Source organism: Gallinula chloropus (genome assembly GCF_964237585.1).
Source record: "Gallinula chloropus genome assembly, chromosome: 9".
NCBI lineage: Eukaryota > Metazoa > Chordata > Aves > Gruiformes > Rallidae > Gallinula > Gallinula chloropus.
In genome coordinates this window covers 8,232,634-8,244,963 of record NC_140094.1, presented here as the reverse complement: position 1 = coordinate 8,244,963, position 12,330 = coordinate 8,232,634, and positions in this window count along the sequence as shown.

Below are 12,330 nucleotides of genomic sequence, written 5' to 3'. Positions count from 1 at the left end.
ATTGTTTTGCTTGTTAGCGTATCTCAAGAAAATGAGCAGCAGCTCTGATTTCCAGCTCTATGTGAAAAGGCACCTGCTTTAGGAGGCTCTTAGATGTGCCGTGTAGCTGCTTGGACACAGGCTTGAGATCAAAACCATCAATAAGAGAAAACAGCTGTTCCCTGAATAATCAGAAAAACAGGCTCCATGGAGCCCTTGGAACAGGGGTTGATGACAGCCAGGTGTGTGCTTCTGGTAGACACAGATAGGCTGGTGAGAAAGACGTAATTCTTGCCACATTCAACCCTTTTAATGGAGGCCACTACTGGGGACTACACAAACAATGCTGAAGTGTCTATCTGGACCAGAGTAGCTGATTACGAAATGCTGGCAGAGTTCATCCACCTTCAAGAAAATGCAGAAAACAAAGCAATCACACTCTGGATCCGATTATTTTCCCCCAGCCAGGACTCAGACCAGTCTTTGATTAATTTCTCTTATAAGTTGCATTCCTAGCATTTCTGCTAGGAAACAATTCAGGGCAAGCACAACGTTTGGAAATTACCATAATGCTATCCCTGTTCTGCAGCTGGGGAATTGAGGCACTGATCAAGCCCAACCACCAAACAAGCCTTTTCAAAGGATTGGAGCCACTCTGGGTTATATACACATGGTCAGCACTGGCAATGTGCCACCCAGGTGGAAAAGGCGGTAACATCAGAGATCTTCTGGCCATTTGGTCTATGCTGTAACTAGTTGTGTTGGCAAATACAAAGAAACAGAGGTATAAATGTTGACTGGTGGCAGAAATCCACACAAATCCACACTGGTGGAGAGGACAACAGCCTGACTGAAACAGGCTGCAGGGCGAGTGCTACTGGTCGAGGGGAAGGCTGGCAGTTGTCCCAAGTAATAAACTGGCTTTCTGTGGCTGGCACCTTTCAATCTTGGATACGAATCCCATCCTTCAATTCCTGATTGGGGGAATCCAGAGAAGCAGGATATCATTTCTGTTAAAATATGAGCCCTCCTTCAAACAATCACATGTGAAGGGGAACAGGCTGGTGTTTCTTGCCCATTAATCTACTCCAGACTTTGACAACGCACTGGTGACACTCCATCAATCATCTTTCTGTGCACTGCCACGTAATAGCAGAGGGGGGAAGGGAAAGGGCATTCAGTCAGCTGGAGAGAAGCAACACATAAAATAGTTTCAAACCAGACTGATGCAATATCTTCTAGTCACTAAAAAAATAATAAACCCCCACCAACTTAAAATTTTCCTTCCTTAACACAATAATCACTACTCAAAATGCTGAGTGCAGGCAGGAGTGTGGTGTGCCAAATCCAGGCTGGAGCTCAAGATAGGTGAGAACAACAGATATATATATATATATATATATATAGCTCCTAAAACTTAGTTCACTTGTGGAGAGTTTGGCAAGGCAAAGGAGGAAAGGGTTGCAGTAATACAAGCTGAAAAACAGGCACGTAACATGAAAAGGCTTACATGACTGCACCATCTTTCTTCTCCACCAGACACAGGGCAAGATTAGGCTGTTAGGTGGGATCCAGGATCTCCTCTGTGCTTGGAGTTCTGTGTTAACCATAATGTTGAAGGGGGACAGGCCGAATTGATTAGTAATATGCTGAGCTTAGTCAATTTATGTGATGTGGTTTCCCACAATCCCAAGTGGCTAGACTTTGGCAGATCAGGAAATCCCTGTTGTCCTCTGCTCCTTCCTGCATGCAAATCACTCCCTGAGGGCACTAATTAGTGCAAATGCACTAACTAGTGCATTTCTGAGGTGGTACCTCTGCAATTTTGAGCATGAAACCACTCAAATAAGATAAAAGTTAAAACAAAACAAAAAAATCCTTTACTGCTGCTTTGTTCACAGATGGTCAATGAGTTTCTTGGGGCCTACAGCTGAGACTTCAGTTCCTGCTTCTGACAGAGAGCAAAGCAGATCCTGTGCAACACTCAGCAACCTCCACTCATTTTGGCCCTTGAGACACCCCCCTGGTTGAGGGTCACAGTACATCCTTGCACAGTAGCTTAAGGGCACTGAGGAGATGGCAAATCAGTGCTTCAAAGCTCTTTAACCAGAAGACCACTCAAACAAAAAGATCTGTTGGCCAGGCTAGAGCAAGTCACAGATTTCACTTGCAACCAGACAGAAGTTATGATAGTCTCTCCAAACACAACACATGTACTTGTGTTTATCACCCATTCCCTCCCCCCTCTTTTTTTGGATACAAAAGGCTAATGCAACGAAAGGTTAAAAACGTTGTTTGCTACAGCCCCAGGGATTCTCTTTTGGTGCACATACATACCACTTACAGTTCACTAACTGCAGGTTGAAAAACACTAGTTGAAAAGGGTATGGTTCAAATGCTGAGCTTCATGAAGTTAAAAGGCATGCTGGCAAGTGACTCTACTTAAGAAGGCTAAGGATTCACACATGAGTTTACATGCTGATGGTAACTGCTACCAGGTGGGAAAAGCTCAACTCCTTGAGCCAGCTGCAGAGAGAGCAGTTTCCAAAGGTGCTGATGCAGCAGCTGGAGCAGTACTTCACTAGTGCATAGTACACACAGGTAAGTTGGTGTTTAATTTTGGGTTGTCAAGCAGGTCAATCATTTCAGAAGATAAAACATTTATAAGAGAATGGGTGAATGTGGTACAGGCTGCTCTCAGTGGTGGCCTAGACCTGTATGCACTGGCAACCATGGATGCACAGAACATGCGCTCGGGACGGCCCCTTATCCCCGCTGTGCAGAGCCACACTGGGGGAACCAGGCCAAAGTGTTTGGCAGCTGGAACATGAAAATACAGCATTTTTGTATCATCTAAGACAAAATATAAGACCAGATTTTTTTTTCAAATGGTGTGCCAGTAATAAAGTGCTGCTTCTAACGAAGGCTGATTGCAGTGAAGTTCCTAAAGGCAAGGCCTGACACGGGGGTTTACAGTGCGTTCAAGGCTCAGAGATTGTCTATGATGTGATAAATCCATACTGTGCAGTTTGGTGACAGATTGTTTCAGCTAATTATTAAATGACACAGGAAAATATTTGTGGTTATAATGAAACATACTTAATTCTTGCAGTCCCTTTTAGAAACTTACAGCATGCTTTCATGTGGTTAAACATAAAACCCCAACTTTCAGTCCTACAAAGGTACACTCAAAGTGAAACTGGCAGTATGTAGCCATCCTCACTTTCTACAGCAACTTTCGAATCTACAGCTCTGAAGAAAAAAATTTTGGATATTTGGAGCCGTGATATTAATTGAGCATGAAAGCACAAATAACAGGTCTGTTATTTTAAGATAATACTTGACTTCTTTTAAGGATTCTGCATTAACACCTCTTGATCTATGCCTAAGTAAAAAAAGATAATTTAATATTAAAGCGATGCAACTCCACCACTGAGTATCACTGCTTTCATCTTAATTGGCTTATGGTATTGCTAGTTACACTTCAGTTGTTTGCAGGCTTTTAACGTTACAGAAAGCGCACCCCTCTTGCTCTAGAAGGAGCTGGCAGAATGCTTGCAAAATGGATAGGGTGACTTTTAATGATGCAAGTGTTTAGTGGTTGATTAGATGCACTTTGAGGGCTAAATTCTCCTGTGATCAAAAATGTACTTGAACACAAGGTAGTTTCAGCAGGAAAGGAAATAAAATGCTGAGCAAACCGTAAGCGGTTGCTTCAACAATGTTTATTTTAAGTTAATTTTTGAGAGTGAATGTTAACTACCTTCCTTTAGCAGGGTGATACAAATGTCCTCCAGCTGAAACCAACCTTTGAGTTCAGTTCTGGGGTGGGATCTGCTGTTTTGCAAAGCTCCTGCCGGACATACTCCACTTGAGAGCGTGCCAGGGTTGAGCTATCAGTGCAAAGCGCCAGGTACCTTAACTGAAGCAGGGCCCTGCTGCACCGTTTCACCAGGCCTGTGTTTTATTAATTCAAGCTGCTCGTGCCCAATTGAGACCCCCCTAGGTAATACTACATTTATTTGTGAAAGTGCCTGTGGACTGGTGCAGAGAATGGCAAAGCAGCGGGCTCCTGCTCCTGCCCAGACCCCAGCCCAAGGAACGCAATGCCATACTGCTGGGGGGGCAGGAGGGTGAACCCCCGAGTGCCTCCACCTCACAGCTGACTCACAGCTGTCTCATGCCTTCCACTTTCAAGTAGTGAGGTGGATTGAGAGCTGGTGACACTAAGTTTTGACCAATGGGGCAGAGTCTAGCTGGAGGACTGTACCTACTGGCATCCCTCCGAGGTCACTACTGGGGCCTATACTATTCAGTGTATTCACTGATGACCTGGATGAGGGAATAGAGTGTACAGTCAGCAAGTCTGCTGATGACACAAAGCTGGGAGGGGTGGCTGACACACCAGAGGGCTGTGCTGCCCTTCAGCAAGACTCAGACAGGCTGGAGAGCTCAGTGGGAAGAAGTTTAACAAGGTTTAACAAGGGCAGGTGTAGGGTCTGGCATCTGGGGAGAAACAACCCCAGGTACCAGTATAGGTTGGGGACTGGCCTGTTGGAGAGCAGCGTAGGTCAGAGGGACCTGGTGGACAGCAGGATGACCATGAGCCAGCAACGTGCCCTCGTGGCTAAGAAGGCCAGTGGCATCCTGGGCTGTATTAGAAGGGGGGTGGTTAGTAGGTCAAGAGAGGTCCTTCTCCCCCTCTGCTCTGCCCTGGTGAGACTGCAGATGGAATATTGTGGCCAGTCCTGGGCCCCTCAGTTCAGGAAGGCCATAGAACTCCTTGAAAGTGTCTAGTGCTGGGCCACCAAGATGATTAAGGGAGTAGAACAGCTTCCTTATGAGGAAAGGCTGAGGGAGCTTAAACTCTTAAACCGTGATGGTGAAGCTCTAATGTCTTAAAGTAATACATAGAGGCTGGGAGGTAGGTTTGGAAACAATCAGAGAGTAACAGAGCGGCAAGGGCTGGAAGGGACCTCTGGAAATCTAGTCCAAGTCCCTGCTAAAACCAGGACCACTGAGAGCAGGTTGCACCAGATTGCATCCAGGCGGGTTTTGAGTATCTCCAGAGGAGACTCCACAGCGTGTGGAGTCTAAAACCTAGACTCTTCCTCCCTGAAGTAAGGACTCTTCCTGCAAGCCTACAGTACGTGATTTACATACAAAAACTGCCACTCATTTCAGCATGATTAGGCATCATCTGATAAGGCAGCTCTGGGACAGGTATAAACCAGTATTTGCAGGTGAGGACATAATGAAGGTCTCTGGCACAACTTGCACAAGTCCGGCTGACGCCACAGCCATAGTGAATTGCTGGCAGCACCCCGGGTCTCCTGTCTGTGAGCCCTGCTGTCTCCCAGCAGTGGAGAAAGCAGCCTTCATCCTGAGGCGTGCTCCAGCCCTGATTCCTGAGATAAGCACTGCCCATTTTAGAGCTGGCTGGAGCCCAGGAGGTCAGGGTTTGCCTACGGGATGAAGTGAATGGGATGTTTTGAAATGGAAGGGTGGTTTTGGGGAAATAACACACCCCAACTGCAGGACAGCTGAAGAAAAAAGGGATTTGCACTGTGGAGAAGGCACATCTGCTGTTGAACAGGCTGGTCAGCCTCACTCCAGAAAGCATCTCTTTCCACCCACTGCTCTCTCCTGCTATAAGCATCCCTCCAGCATCAGCACTGGGCCTTGCTGGAGCATGGGCTTGCTGACTTGAATTGTTGCTGCTGGGGAAATGGTCTGCTGGATGCCACTGCTCTCATTTCAAAGCGAAAGTAAATGTCTGCTGGAAAATATGAGGGAAGATAAGACGGCTATCAACTGGCAAGAAACACATCAGAGCATCTCAAGTAGTGCCCTGGTGTTACCAGCATGCCATTCTTGCAGCTGGAATGGCCAGCCAGCCTTGCCCACAGGAATACTGCCTACAGAGACTGGGGAACAATGTGCTTTTAACCAGTCTTGGGTGTTCTGCATGGACAAATCTGGTAGCTGGCCACCCAGTACCTATTTGTATATGCAAAGCATGTGCTCTGCCACTTTCCTGGCCACAATCAATTACATGTACAAAACACAGGCATGAAAACCTGGAGGAAGCCCGAGTTGAAAGTTAACGATTACTATTAACTTTGTTAAGCATTAAAGATTAACTACACTGGTGAAAGGATGTGTTATGAAATGTCTTTCCCAGGCTGCAAAGTAAATAGAGGGAGAGTTTTGTGTTTTTTTCCTTCTCAGAGGCTACTCAGAATACTTGTTTAAACTGGTGCTTTTATTTACCATAATATCAAAATTCAGGCACTTGCCACGTGACTGCTGGTGTTTTCATTTGCAATGTCGTGCAGAAACACACAGAAAGCTGGTGGTGAAGGCAAACCAATTTTAGAACATGTTCCGAGCAATTGTTTTGCAGCACTGCCCTACAGTATGAAGTCTTACATTTCTTAAATTGCCTAATCAAATGCAGACTCTGTTCCAGTCACGCTAAATTTTCACATAATGGCAGAAAAACACTTCCTTCTAGCCTAGCACTGAGCAGTCGGATCACATTATTACATTTACTGCTTTTGTAGTCTCTGAGCATGTATTTGTAAACGTATGTATATACATATTCACAGGGGAGAGGGAGAGAGCATCGGTGCTCATGCTGTGAGTGAGACCTGGGGACAGCCAAGGGGCAGGGGTATGCCTTGAGAGGTGCTGGTGCTAAAGGTCTTCTGGGAGCCCCCAGCTTAGCAAGAGCACAGAAGGGGTACTGGTGAGAAATTAATTTTTATTTATTTAAAAATCAGCTTAGTGCAGGATTTGATGCATCCAATTCCTTGCCCAACAGTCTGCTCAAGTTATTAAACTGATAGAAATGCAGTTAGGTAAGTGATCCCCGTGTTGTTGCCAGTTTGGGGTTAGAGGCAGGACGGGTGCTGCGTGCAGCCACCGCCATCCTGCTCTGCATCCCAAGCTTGGGCACATCCCTGTGCTGCATCGCACCAGTTTGGGGAATTCTCTGCATCACAGAACCACCCACTTCCCCCAGGCAAAAGGCAACCTGCAAAGCCCACTCCTGGCAGTCGTTGGGAACAGGACACAGCCAAGCTGGGCACCAGCTCTCCCTCCCCTTTCTCTTTTACTTGGGCTACAGCACCTCATGATAATGTTCACCCTGTTAAAGCACAGAAGTATCTGCATCACACTACCTTGGCATTTTGACTAGTGAGCCACAAAGAAGCCATGGATCTGACCTTTAAAAGTAAATAAAAATAAAAATTTCAAATCAGTAACATATGGACTGCAAGTACTTGAATCAAGGTCACAAGGAAATCTGTGGCAAATCAGGGAATGAGACTTAGGGCTTTAAAGCTTTACATTACAGCCTGTCCCACTCTCTCCTCCATACTGGCCTCCGGAGATCCCCAACTGCAACGTTTCCCTAAATCCTTGTGTTATCACTAGTAATACTGGCCCGATGTAAGAATGTGACTAAATAACCATATCTGACCCCCACACACTGTATTTGTCTACAGATCTGTTTTTCTTCTACACCTGCACCAAATACACGTAGGTTTGTGTTGGCACAGTTTGCCATGTAAGACCGCTGTTCAATCACAAGCAGTGCTTGTTATGTCTTTGGTGAGGATGAAAAACCTGATGCTTTAGGGGAAGAAAAAAGAGACATAATCCACTCTCAGAGTAAAACCTGTATAGTGGTACACAAGACAAAAAAATCCTATCCATACCCTTACACAGAATCCGATTAATCCCCAAAGCATGGTATTTGATTATTTTTTGTCTGAGGTTATCATTAAGGAAAAAAAACCCAACTACATAATGCTAAAAATATCCACACAGCATTTACTTTATGAAGAAAATACAATTTACTGAGCAAAACCAAATTACTGGCTTTTCAGTGTTAATCTTTGATAAACACGTGCTGGGTTAAAGGAACCGTCACTGAGAGCAGAACTTTGCAAATTGAAAGAAACCATTCAACTCTGCAGATGATTTTTCCCCCCTTATTACTCCTTTCATGTGACACCTGGGGACATTGTTCACACACTGTTGACAGCTTTCACACCATTACTTTTCCTCTGTTATCCTCACCCCTCTCTTTGGCACTCCGTCTCCAGGTGGCAATACACAAAAGGGCTGTATTTGCAAGGGGTGCCAATGCTGGCTCTTGGACAACTGTGGGAAGTTAGAGAGCCCTCTCCAGCTTGGTTGGTTCCAGCAGTTCCATGGGGCACTGCACCTCCCTGACGTGCCAGGCAGTAAGTACTCTGGTCTTTAACACCCAGGTGCTGCATCGCTTGGGGAACACACAGCCTGCTTACAGCTCTTTCTTGTTGTTAACTACCATTACACTAACAGGCAGAGTTGCAGCTCCTTCACTAACGCTGGGCCACATTCAAAACACCATCTAAAATTTTAATACTGTTGCCTTAACTACACACTGAGGCTTTTGTAAGTTAAAGACACTTTTTTCTTCTGTGTGGTCTTCGTAACAGGATGGTTACAGAGCCCAACAGGAGGACAGTGAGTGTTCACACAACTCGGGAAGGGGGTACCCAAGTGGAGGGATATATAAACAAGGGCTTGAAATACAAGCGTCAGAATTTTCTTTTGACCCCAAAGTGCATCTGTCATGATAGATGTGCACAGAAATAGCAGCAACACTTGCTGCTGGTGCTGTAGCTGCGGCAGTCCCTACCCACCAACACGCCAGGGAAGCGTGGCACCAGCACTTAAGGAAGGGCAGTACCTTTTCTTTCATGCCACAATAAACCTCTGAGGAAGGTCCCACACAATGGAGGTGTGAGCTGGTACCTGAGTGCTGCTGGGGAAAGCAGAGACTTAGTTGTCATGACCATTTGGCGTAAGAGGGACGAGCTGTGTGGCTCGCATTAAGAAAAGCCTATTATTGCAGTAATGGCTGAGCTGAGTGAGCAGCTGATCACCTCTCATCTCTTCTGAGGCTTTACTCCCACCTCTGGGGGCTGCCAGTCTGTGATGCTGGACCCTGCCGCTCACTCTTACCTGTCCAGACAAGCACCTCTGAGTTTGCTTCCCCACTGTCCCTCATGTGCTTGAAGAGGAACCCCAGCATGCATCTGCCAATTAACTCCTCATTCTCATCCCAAGCCCTCTTCAAAGCTCTCCTTTGCCTCTAATGCCGACAAGTGTGTCCCCTTTCCCTGACACACACAGAGCTTGGCTACACTCATGTGGCTTGTGTGCTAACACAGCTGCTGATTATGCAGGCCACCGTGGCTCTCCTGCTTTGAGAGGCCACTGCCTGACTGCATCCATCTGCCATCTCCTCTCTTAAACTATCCTCTGTGGCAATCAAGATCCATCCTTTTTATTCTGAGTTTGTCCAGTGCCTGTTGAATTAGAATCCTGGGCTGCACTTTGACTCTTACATGCAACGGTTAAAAAAAAAACCAACCAAAGAACAAGAGCAACACCACACCTTTTTGCAAGAGGAATATCTGTGTACAAATACGACCTCTGTAATGTTACCAAGGTCAGGCAGACCAAGGCCAATGGGCTGTGTGAGAATATAAATCAAAGCTGTCCAGGGACTGATTTCATTTACAAGGTTTGTAACTATTCTGGACAGAACAAATGTCTCTTGCTTGAGCTCCTTGCTCCTCCTATTGCACCACCACTTCTTTGCTCCTCCATTTCCACCCAGCCCCTCCCAGCCCGGTAACACCTCTTGACCTCCTTTGCTCTTGAAAGCAAGGGCTCTCTTCTACCAAGCAAGCTGTGGCTCACGTACGACAGACAGCCATGCTAAGCCAATATATTTAAATTATACAAAAAACATCAACAAGTAAAATTAACACAGTGGCACAAGTGCATTCAACTGCTGGTTACCTGCCACTCAAAGCAGAGGTCAGAATTAAAACAATAAATAACGACTTCGTATTGCATTCATAGATCTGCAAAACAAACCAAGGAAAGCATCTGTAGCAAGTATTAGAGTCTGGGCACAGATCCTGTGAAATCACATGGTTTCCGTTGTGGAACTAAAAAGGCTTCTACAAGAATGTGTGAAACACACAGCCGAAATCCTCCATTTCTTTCTGTGCTTTTTGGCAGCCTGCGTGGCTAAGTTAAAGCAGCAAGTCCTGTTTCTTCAGCTGGTGGCTTCCAGAGCGCACCTCGACCTGCACGTTGGGAGGATTCAGGTAGCAGGCTCCCTCTCAAGCGAGCAGGGAGTTAATGTAATCCCACTCCAAACAACAGGTTGCTGTCTCCAAACCAGAGCCTTGAAAAGAAAAGAGTCCAGAGGTTGCCTGGCTCCTCGCAGCCATCTTGCAGCCCGTCTGCAGGTGTGTCCCCCGAGCTGCGGCGCGGCTCTAAAGCGCCCGAACTAAAGAAACTTCACGTTCTGGATGTTAACTTTAGTTACCATAGCCAGACAATGCTGCCAGTGGTGTGGAAGAAAAAATTGCTGCAGCCAGCTGTGCTGTTCACAGTCAGATGGTTTCTGTGAAGCTCCAAATGGTTATGGAGCCAGTAGCCTGTTGTGGCCAAGGACAGGATGATGGATGGTCTACACACACTGTCCAAGCAGAGAGAATGGCAGGAGTTCACTTCAGGGTTGTTAAAATGCTAATCTGGGTTAGTTAACAAAAGCCGAATGGAACAGGAAAGTTAGGGAAATAAACACTACTCATATGTTCTATATGTGCACTACAGATTTGGCCTCTGTAGTTAACACAAACATTTAACTCTGGAAGTGAGACAATTCAACACTCTTCCTGTTTGAATAAACTTCTGATATTAGCTGTGCTGTAATTATTGTCAAGGCACAATGAGAGAAAGTGGGCTATGTCAGACCAACACACAGAGCTCCAGAAAACAGCCACAGAAGGGCAGTAATACGATTTTCACTGCACACCTCTGCCATGTGACATGGGAACAAATCAGAACCTACTTTCTTTTGAACTGGAGGCTGGCAGCTATTCACAGAGCAAGTAACAACTTAATAAAATGGCTTAGATGGATTTTAACAGTAACTGCAGTAGCTTATCTGATGCTTAAGAAAAGAGATCATCTGTTGTAACAGCAGTTTTGACGAAAGCAACATTTGAACTGTTTTAATTACATACAGAGCTGCTAAGACTGAAAATAACTTGTACTACCCTACTAACGCAAGTAATATGCCTTCCATCTTTTCTTACTCTTGGAGCACATTATTACTTCATCCAATGGAAAGACATCTGCTTTTTCAAACTGGAATTATAGGTATGTTTAACACATGAGTAGGCAATCAACTACCACCTCCTCTGTTCAGTAAGCAAACACATAATGTATTCCTTGAAAAATATCAGACTGCAACATAAGTAAGCTCAACATAAGATTATAGGAGCACAGAAGCTGTTGATGTAACTGTTTCCTTTGTCTTTCACAAAGAAAGACTAGAACCAAAACAGTCTCTGTGGTATCATTTGTACTACACTTGATGAAAACTGACCATACTCACATATGATCTACACTTTACTTCAGATTTCTTTGTTTCAGAAGAAAGCATAACCAAAGCATTTCAACATTTCTATACAGGTTCTGCCAACTACCTGGGCTTCAGCTTACTTCCAGGGATGCTGAATCCTGTGCTAAGAGCAATAACAAATGTTTTTTAAAAGAATTTAAACCACATAAAAATAAAGAGCTGCAATCTGCATGTGTAGTGAGACCAGAAGATGTTATTACAAATGCCTTACACATGCTTTGAAGTGAGCTTCTATGACGTACTTTGCTTTACCTTCACATATCTCATATGACGGTACCGATCAGATCGAAGACCTACTTAGTCAGCATTAATTGCATATATAATTAAGCAATCTTTCCAAGTGCGTGCTCTTCCTAAGTCTACATCAAAGTTACAGAGGTTCCAAGGGCTAAAGTACCTGCTCTAACAGTTGGCTCAGATCAGCCATACAAAAGCCATAGAAACCTTGGGTCCAGCTCAAAGGGCGCGAGAGGCTGGGGGGAAAACCCGCAGCCATACAGCTGGTTTGTAGAGCTTTGACAGGGCCATCACTGTATTCCTGGCACACACTCCTGCATCACACAAAGCACGTTTAGAAAATGATGTTATCTTTGTTGCATCTCGACCATAAATGAGAACAGGTAGTGACAGACTGCAGGATGTGAGGAAGAAAGGTAGCTGTTCACTGTAACTAAAGGTGCAGATTAAAGTGAGAAGCTGGTTAAATAAAGCAATTTGGAGCCTCTGGGTTATAATTTCTTGGCTGTCCTTTTGAAAACAAATCTGAGCTACATAATTCAGAACGCTAATAAAACCTTACTACAAACTTTTTCTTCCTTTTTTTAAAACAACTGAGCTTT